The sequence below is a fragment of the Muntiacus reevesi genome, chromosome 22 (assembly GCF_963930625.1).
Source record: "Muntiacus reevesi chromosome 22, mMunRee1.1, whole genome shotgun sequence".
NCBI lineage: Eukaryota > Metazoa > Chordata > Mammalia > Artiodactyla > Cervidae > Muntiacus > Muntiacus reevesi.
The window spans coordinates 2,850,596-2,860,323 of record NC_089270.1 but is presented as its reverse complement, the minus strand read 5'-3'; positions in this window follow the sequence as shown (position 1 = coordinate 2,860,323).

Sequence of the window (9,728 nt, the reverse complement as noted above, 5' to 3'; positions counted from 1 at the left end):
TCCTCAGTCTCTGAGCCCTGCTCCACCTCTGAGCTGTTGTTCCCAGAGACGGGTGTCCATCCTCGAGGCCGCAGAGCTGAAGTTCCTGCCGCTGCCGCCTGGCGCATCCGGGCAGCTTTGCCCGGGTATGGGCTGCTGGGCGTTTGCCCCGGGCGCGGGGCCTTTCTGCTGCTTACCCTGCACCTGGGCATCGTTGGCCGGGTGTACCGTCCACCAGAGAGGCAGGCCACAGGCTCGGCGCACAAAGGCTGCCAACTCAGTGCTGAGAAAGCAAGACCAGCCCAAGCTGACCTTCGTCTGAGTGTGGGCCCCTCTCTTAGCTCTCTGCCTCGGGCAGGCTAGGGAGCCTCAGTTTCCCTGTCTGTGAGGTGGGAGTGTGAACGCCAGCCGTGTGAAGGTGGGAGGCTCGCGTGGTCCACCCAGCACAGGCCCAGCCTCCAGCCACCCGAGACCCAGTACCCCCCTCCTGGTGGAGGTGCACCTGATGTTCATTCATGTCCACCTCTGCGAGCCCATGGGCTGCAGCACACCAGGCCCCCTGCCCTCACCGTCCCCCGGAGCTTGCCCAGGTTCATGTTCATTGCGTCGGTGATGCTGTCCAGCTGTCTCCTCCTCTGACTCCCTCTTCTCCTGCCCTCGATCTTTCCCAGCATCAGGGACTTCTCCAGTGAGTCATCTGTTCACATCAGATGACCAAAATATCGGGGCTTCAGCATCAGTCCTTCCAGGGAGTATTCAGGGTTGATCTATAAGATTGGCTGGATTGATCTCCTTGCTATCCAGGGGACTTTCAGGAGTCTTCTCCTGCACTGCAGTCTGAAGGCGTGAATTCTTTGGCATTCTGCCTTCTTTATGCTCCAGTTCTCACAACCGTACATGACCACTGGGAAGACCATAGCCTTGACTATACAGACCTTTGTTGTCAGAATAATGTCTCTGCTTTTCAACACACTGTCTAGGTTTGTCATAGCGTTCCTGCCAAGAAGCAGTCTTCTGATTTCATGGCTGCCGTCACCATCCACAGTGATTTTAGAGCCCAAGAAGAGGATATCTGTCACTACTTCCACAGCTTCCCCTTCTATTTGCCATGCGGTAAGGGGGCTAGATGCCATGATCTTAGTTTATTTTTTTTAATGTTTAGTCTTAAGCTGGCTCTTTCACTGTCCTCCTTCACCCTCATCAAGTGGCGCTTTAGTTCCTCCTCACTGTCTGCCGTTGGAGCAGTATCACCCACATATCTGAGGCGGTTGATGTTTCTCCGACCTACCTTGGTCTCCCACACTACAGTCACGTTCTTGCCTGTCTGAGCCAGCAGGGAAGCGCTGATACAGTCCTTACTATGAGTCCCAACCTCACACCTCCCTGGCCCACAGCCGATGGGACCAGGCCTGAGGATCTGAGCCCAGGGAACCAGCTTGAAGCAACAGATTCACCATGTGGGACTCTGAGCAAGAGATGTGGGGTGCGGGGTCCCCGGGCAGAAAGGCTGGCGGCGTCCCGTGCCCCCTGGCCAGGGGCAGGGCCCGCCTCCCCTGCCCAGGAAGACGGATCGTGGGCACGTGTCCTGCGTGGGGGTTAGCCAGCAGTGCTGCGGGCTCGGCTCGTCCAGTGTGGGATGGGCGGAGACCCCCCGGGGCTCCTCCGTGGCCCTGGAGAGGCAGCAGTGTAGACGTCAGAGACAGGGTGAGACACTTGCCTAAGGCCGCACAGTAAAAGGCCGCACCAAGGCTGGCTGGCTGGAGTGCACACAGGTCAGGAAGAGAGAGAGGGCTCGCTGCCCTCACGGGTCCTTCCCAAGGAGAGGGGCGCCCGGAGGGACATCCAGGAGTCATGGGGGGCAGTGGGGGTGGTCACAGAGCCAGACAGCCTGTTCCTGACTTGAGCAGCAGGGGGTTGGAAGGATTTCTCTAGAACCTTAGTGCCCCAGGAGGCGGCTTTTACTGAAACTCCCTGTTTCTTAAATGGTCTGTTTAAACCACGAGGACTCGACGCCACTAAAAACAAAGCAGAGCCCGGCTCTCAGCCCGCGGCTGCTTGGGGGCGGGGAGGACCGTGGTCAGAGCCAGCCATCCTTGGCCAGCGCCCCAGGGCGCTCAGCACTCCCTTAGCCTGGTTTAACCTCAGGTCCCTCCCCCTGCTGGGGTCCCTGCAAGCAGAGCGCCGGGGGGGAGTGGGGGGGTGTGGGACCGTGCCCGGGGAAGCGGGCCAGGCGCTTCCTCTCTGAGCCCCACCTCAGCGCCTGCCCGCCTCCTCCCGCTCCCCAGGCGCCGGCAGGGGCCCAGCTGGGGGTGTTGGGAGCCCTTCCCTGGCACAAGTGAAAACCCCAGCTCAAGGGCTTGCTGAGGGCCTGGCTGCAGCCTGAGGCCGGAGGGGGGGAGCCTTGGCGCCGGCTGGCTTCCCCTTACAGCGGCCGGTGGAGCTGCCCTCGGAGCCCACCCGGCGCCCAGTCAAGGGGTCAGCCTGCGGCCCGGCAGGACTGGAGCTATGACCTCACTGCTTCCTGGGACAGCGCACCCCTCACACCTCCCGCCTGCCTCCAGCACCAAATCCCCGCAGTGGAGCTGCACGGGGCTGGGAGAGGCAGGAAGGCGACGCTGCTGACCTGCATCTGGGGGCTGAGGGGGTGGGAGGCGCTGCGGGCTCTGCCGGTGGCCTCGGGTTGGCACTGGGCGGGTGAAGGCAGCAGGAACCCTGGAGCCCCCTCCCCAGCCAGGGGCGAGGCCTCCCATGCACTGGAAGGTGGCTCCGGTCAGCGGCGTGCAGGTGGACGCTCGGGCCCAGGGCCCAGCAGGTGGAGGGGAGGCCTGTCTCAACCCCTCCAGCCCCGAGCGAGGTCACATGGTTTCGGTAAGATGGACAACCACAGTGACGTGACTTCCAACAATGTGCCCACAGCACAGGCTTCCCCGGGGCCCTGAGGCCAGCCTGCCAGGCCTGGGGCAGGTTTCCCTTCCCCTCTCCGAGCCTCCATTTGCTCACCTGTAAAGTGGGGGGAAGAGCCCCCCTCCAGGCCAGTCACTTCCAGGGCCTTGGGCTGCCCAGGTCCTCTGGGGCCCTAGCCCCTTCCCAGCCCAGGCGCCGGCCCACCAGCCTCACACCCCATCCTGCGATGCCCTCAAGGGCTGGCAGCTGGCCGGCTCAGAGGGGGCCCAGACAGCTACTTCTGTCCGTAGCACCTGACCCAGAGCCTTTGGAGTTTCCACGGAAACCAGAAAGCAGATAAGCCTGAGGTTTTTGTGAACGCACCTCTCCTGGCGTTAACCAAAGGAGCACCGAGCAATCATAAATCTGAACTCGAGCCTTCGCAGCGGGGCTTCTGCACCGCCCTGAGGACCAGCACCACCCGTGAAGGGAACCCAAGGAGGGGAGGCGGGAGGGGCGCCCGCGGCTTCAGCTTGTGCTGCTCAGTAGATGTTGCCCCCCAGCCCCGGGTGCCCCGGAGGGCACGACAGCCGAGGGCCGCAGCCGCTGACCTCTGGGCCACCCAGTGCAAGGGGCACGCAATAAACACCAGGCAGGCGCTGGTGACCTCCACACCCAGCCTGGGCTTGAGGGATCGTGGTGACGTCAGGACTGGGCAGGGCCAGGGGTCAGGCAAGAAGGGGGTCTCGGGTGGGCTCACACGGGAGCCCCGATCCCTCGGGAGCTGTGAGAGCAGTGCCGGCCAGCCCAGCAAGGGCCCCTTTCGTACCCCTGGAGCCCTGGGCTGGACGGGGGGACGGGCTCCCCAGGGGAGGCCCCAAAGAGGGCGATTCCCTCTGAAGGAGGCGGAACGGGCCCTGCCCAGCCCTGCCGTGAGCAGGGGCCTCGGCGCCCTGAGCCCTGCGCAGGCTCTGCAGTCGCAGAGTCCGCCTAGACTTCACCACTGAGCGACAACAACTCGGAACGCCTCCTCCGGGCGGGGTCCTCTTCTAGGCTCCGAACCAGGAACCCACAAGCCAAAGATGGAGATGTTACAAAAAAAAAAAAAAAAAAAAAATCTGAATCTAGAATAAAGAACTGTGAATCATGAAGGAAAAAGGGCAGATAAAGCAGACACACAAGACACTTCAGTGAAGAGGATATTCAGATGATCGATGAATGTGAAGAGGTGCTCAGCTTTTTCATCCTTGGGGAAGTATAGATCAAACCACCCTGAGGGTCAGTAACCGCCCGCTGGAATGAAGACCTGAGATGTACAGATGGGTGGTCACCGCTGGGGGAAGCTGGTTCCGGCGCTTTGAGCCAAAGTTCGGGTCGCCCCATCTGGCAGCATCTGCGGGGCTGTGACTCAGCACGTCCACTCCTGTTGTGGACGCCCAGCAGAAGCACGCACAGCGGCCGCCCACCGGAAGCCCCTAGAGTGGCTTCCCACCGGAAGCTTCCCACTGGAAGCTCCCAACGGCGAGCAGCTGACACGCCTGCGACAGGACCGCAGAGGAGGAGGAGTGCGACGGCCTGGCACCCCGCACCGCCTGGGTGGGTCCTGGGCGCAGGGCTGCGTGGGCAGCCGGATGGAGACTCGTGTCGCATGCTGCCTTTGCGAGGGTCCCACCCAGGCAAGGCCGCCTGCGGCGGGAAGGACGCGCTTACTCTCGGGGGGCCGTGGTACCTGCGGGAGGCGGGCGGAGGCCTCAGAGCACGGGTGCCCGTCTGCAATTTCTGATCTGGATGGTGGCTTCAGGCGTGTGGCCTTTTCATGAGACCTCATCCAGCTGTTCAGTCAGGAAGGGTAAGCCATCTATCTACTTAAGAAATAGGTCCACAAAGGTCTGTCTAGTCAAGGCTATGGTTTTTCCAGTGGTCATGTATGGATGTGAGAGTTGGACTGTGAAGAAAGCTGAGCGCTCAAGAATTGATGCTCTCTTCTGTGGTGTTGGAGAAGACACTTGAGAGTTCCTTGGACTACAAGGAGATCCAACCAGTCCATCCTAAAGGAGATCAGTCCTGGGTGTTCATTGGAAGGACTGATGCTGAAGCTGAAACTCCAATACTTTGGCCACCTCAAGGGAAGAGTTGACTCATCAGAAAAGACCCTGATGCTGGGAGGGATTGGGGGGCAGGAGGAGAAGGGGACAACAGAGGATGAGATGGCTGGATGGCATCACCGACTCGATGGACATGAGTTTGGGTGGACTCCGGAAGTTGGTGATGGACAGGGAGGCCTGGGGTGCTGCGGTTCATGGGGTCGCAAAGAGTTGGACACGACTGAGCGACTGAACTGAACTGAACTTAAGAAATGTACCAACCACACCCCCTAGCTCAGCCCACACCGTGAGACAGTTACAAGACCCTCCAGCACACGGGTGTCTCGAAGACCGCGTGAGATGCCTGTCCACAGGCACCGGGAGTTCCAAGTTCATTTCTTCAACAAATGCAGAACTCTTGAATATTAATGGGAAGGACTGAAGCTGAAGCTGAAGCTCCAGTACTTTGGCCACCTGATGTGAAGAGCCAACTCATTGGAAAAGACTCTGATGCTGGGAAAGATTGAGAGCAGGAGGAGGTGGTTGGATGGCATCACAAACTCCGGGAGATGGTGAAGGACAGGGAAGCCTGGCATGCTGCAGTCCATGGGGTCACACAGAGTCAGACACGACTTAGCAACCGAACAACAACTCGGAACGCCTGCCCTGGGCTGGCTCCCATTCTAGGCTCGGAGGAAGCGATCTTGAAGAATCCGAGCTGAGCCCTGCCAAGCTGACCATTAGGAGCTCACCGACCAGTGAGGGGTGCCTGGTGACTGGCAGCCTGGGTTCTCACTCAGCACCGGGCTCTGAAACAGTACTGCAGACAAACCCCTGTCCCCAAGCTGCTCCCAGGCTGGTGGGGACTCAGAGAGACCATAACACAATAACACAGAGCTGTGGGAACCGGAGGAGTGCCTGACCCAGGCTGGGGAGGGACGGATCAGGGAAGGCTTCCAGGAGGAGGTGACCCTGGAATGAACCTCAAGCTGGGGCTGGGAGTTGGCACTGCCGCTTTCGTCCTCCCAAAGTACTCAGGCTGCTCACTCTCTGCTCCCCTCAGCCTTGGCTCAAATATCCCCTCCCTGGGGGGGGGTTGGTCTGAGCTGGTTCACTTTTGGTCCTGGAAGCAGGATGGTGTGTTCCGCCTGCCTGTACCCCCGGGGTCCAGCCCAGGGCCTGGTATGTCCTGGCGGCTCAAGAAATATTTGGCTGGCTGATGCTTGATAGACTGGCTGACGTCGCAGCCAGGACCCCCACGCTCTGGGCCGGCTTTACTGTGCTTGTGAGATGGGCCTTTTGGCTAAAAACACGCAAGATTTTGCAACCAGCACTGCGAGTCCCAGTCTCAGCACTAAGGCTTGTTAAGTGCTCTGTGAGTTGGGTAAAAACACGTCTCTTCTCTGAGCCTCGGTTCCCCTGTGTCTCCAGGGCGCTACACCTGCTCCGCACCCTTGATCAGAGCCCGGCGCACGGCAGGAGCTCAGAGCGGGCAGAAGGCACTGTTGTTTTGCTTTGTTCAGTCGCTGGATCGTGTCCGACTCTGCAGCCCCATGGACTGCAGCATGCCAGGCTTGTTTTGCACGAGACCGTTTATTGAAAGGATCGGGCTGTCTCGAATCTCAGAGACCTACAGGCAGGACCACGGCCACCGCCTGCAGGGGACCACAGCGCCCCTGGGGGCTGACACGCTGACCGGCACGGCCGCTTGTTTGGACTCGGGCCTCGTGACCAGGAATACATTGCAGGCTGCCCGTGTCTCCCCACCCCTGCTCCACTCGGGGGCCGCCATCTGCACCAACATTATCTTCTATTTGTAAATAGTCTGCTTTTCTTCTACTGAAGTCAAGCGAGTGGTGGAGAGGCCGGCTCCTCCTCTGCAGAGAGAAGGGACAGGCCCTGCCCCCCAGCCTCTGCTGCTGACCGCCTGGCCTCCACGCCCTTCTGACGACCTCTTGCACGGTCATCATGAAGGTTTGCTGGGGCTTCTGAGGTTACAGGGAGCAGCTATTAAGGAGGACTGTTGATATTAAGCTGATTTTTATTCCCAGTAGGTCCTGGAGCTGGGGAGCTTGGGAGTGGGGGCAGGGTGGGCCGATAGGAAGGAACCTGTCTCTGTTTGAAAAGGAGAGACCCTGAGTCCGCACGTGGTGGCCGGGAGGAAAATAGACCCTCAGGAAAACCCTTTGGAAAATAGACTCTCTTTCCCCTATACGTTCTGATCAGCCCTTCTCAAATGATCTGTAGGGAAGAACCATTTTTAAAAAATTCCCAATCTGTCAGACCAGTACTTTAAAATATAATAAACTGTTAGAAAATGAAATAAAAAGAGAGTCATTCAAAAGGCAGGCCCATTTAAAAATCATCATTTAAAAAAAATTAGCAACAGGGCTTCCCTGGTGGCTCCAGAGTAAGGGGTCCACCTTCCAGTGTAGGGGGGTCATAGGTTCCATCCCTGATCCCGGAAGATCCCACACACCACGGAGCAACTAAACCCGGGCACCACGCTGCTGAGTCTGCACGCCAGAGCCGGGAGCCGCGACTACCAAAGGCCACGTGCCCAGGGTCCACTACTCCACAACGAGAGAAGCCGCCTTGATGAGAGGCCCCCGAACCCCCGCTCCAGAGCAGCCCTTGCTTGCTGCAATGAAAAGCTCTTGCCACAACGAAGACCCAGCACTGTCAGAAGCAGATAAAATTGTTTGAAAATAAAATTTACACAGACATAAAGTCACTTTGTCAAATAGTCACAAACGTTTCTGTCGACTCTTGATTTCTGCGTCTTTTTTCCCGACCAGCAGCAACGGTTTGCACCTCTGGGCCAGGGCCAACTCGGGGTCACACTGGCCCCGTGGGGTCAGCCTCAGGAAGATGGCTCGTCCTTGGCCGAGGACGGCGAATTGCCTGGAGTTGAGAGGCCTGAGTGTCCCAGAGGCTGGGGGCCCTGCAGAGCTGCAGGCCTGGTGCAGCTAAGGTCACTGAGCTCCCGGGAGAGGGCCGGGGCCGTGTCTGGTGTTACCCTGAGAGGTGGTGGGGACGTGGGCAGAGGTGTGCAGGCGGAGAGGCTGCCTCCAAAGATAAAACGGTAGGAAGGAGGCCTTAACTTTGGGAGGCGGCTCCCCTTGGACCGTGTGATATCAGCCTGATCGGACAAGTTTCAATTCTTTCCCTTTGACCCTGTCGTGACTTTTAGTTTCTTAGTCTTCTGAGGGAGTTTCACGATTCTTTACAACTTGGGCAGGAGGGCCGACGAGAGAAATGAGGGGTGGGGAGGAAAGGGGGAGTAGGGCTTGCTCCTTGCCACTCCCATAGCCCAGGGCAGCCCAGCAGCATGAAAAACAGCAAATTGTAAGCGATTGGATGGTTGCCGGGGTGGGGGACGGGGAGGGGGGCCTTGAACGGAAAGTCTGTGAGCTGCCGGCGGGCAGGGGGTTTCATGACAGCCCTGCAAATGGGGACAGTTACTTCTATGGGCTTCCCTGGTAGCTCAGCTGGTAAAGAATCCACCCGCAATGCGGGAGACCTGGGTTTGATCCCTGGGTTGGGAAGATCCCCTGGAGAAGGGAAAGGCTACACACTCCAGTATTCTTGGGCTTCCCTGGTGGCTTAGCTGGTGAAGAATCCACCTGCAATGCGGGAGACTCAGGTTCAATTCCTGGGTCGGGAAAATCCACTGGAGAAGGGAAAGCTACCCACTCCAGTATTCTGGCCTGGAGAATTCCATGGACTGTGTAGCCCATGGAGTCACAAAGAGTCGGACACGACTGAGCGACTTTCACTTTCACTTTCGTGGTGTCCGTGAAGAAATTGAGACCAAGAAAAATGAACTGAGCTGCCCATGCTACACAGCAGGCGAGTGCCAAAATGTTGATTTAACCTGATCATCAAAGCACTGATTTAACCCAGTCAGACCCCAGAGCGCTGGCTCCTTCCATTGCACCACGCTGCCTTTTGTTACGACTGAGTTCATAACACAAATGTTGATATATTCAGTCAAGGTTGGACTTCACTGACTTATGTAAATGGGAAAACTGCCTTTTGCATTTCTTCTGTGGAAATGGAGCCTGACTTCTTGCTCCCCTTTTGGCTCCAGGCTGTGAATTCCAGAAAGATAGACACGGTTTCTGTCTTTCCTGATTACCCCTGCATCAGCAGTGTTTAGAATGGATTCGGTGCTTAATAGGTGCTCAGTAAATGTTCGTATTAATGGGATGAATGCCTGAATGAACAAATGCATGTGTTGTGGGGACACAGGATCTATCCTCACAGTTATCCATCTTTCCAGCCACCCATTCATCCATCTATATCCATCCACTCATCTACCTGTTTAGCCATTCACCCACTCATCCACCCACCCACCCACTCATCCACCATCCACCCACTCATCCATCCACCCACCCACTCATCCATCCATACATACATACACCCAGCCATCCACTCATCCACCCATCCACCCACCCACTCATCCATCCACCCACCTACTCATCCATCCACCCTCTCACCCATCCATCCACCCACCCACTCATCCATCCACCCACCCACTCATCGGTTCATCTTTTTATCCACCCATCAGCATCCGTCCATCCATTCACGCTCCCTCCCTCCATCTTTCCTTCCTTCCTTCCTCTTTGCCACCCTCCCTGCTTCCTTCCTTCAGTTCAGCAAGAGGGAGAGAGTGGGACAGACAGAGAAAGTAGCACTGACATATCCATGCCGTGTACACACCAGCAGATACGTCAGGCGTAAGCTGGGCCGCTGGCGAGGAGTTGGTATGCAGCCCAG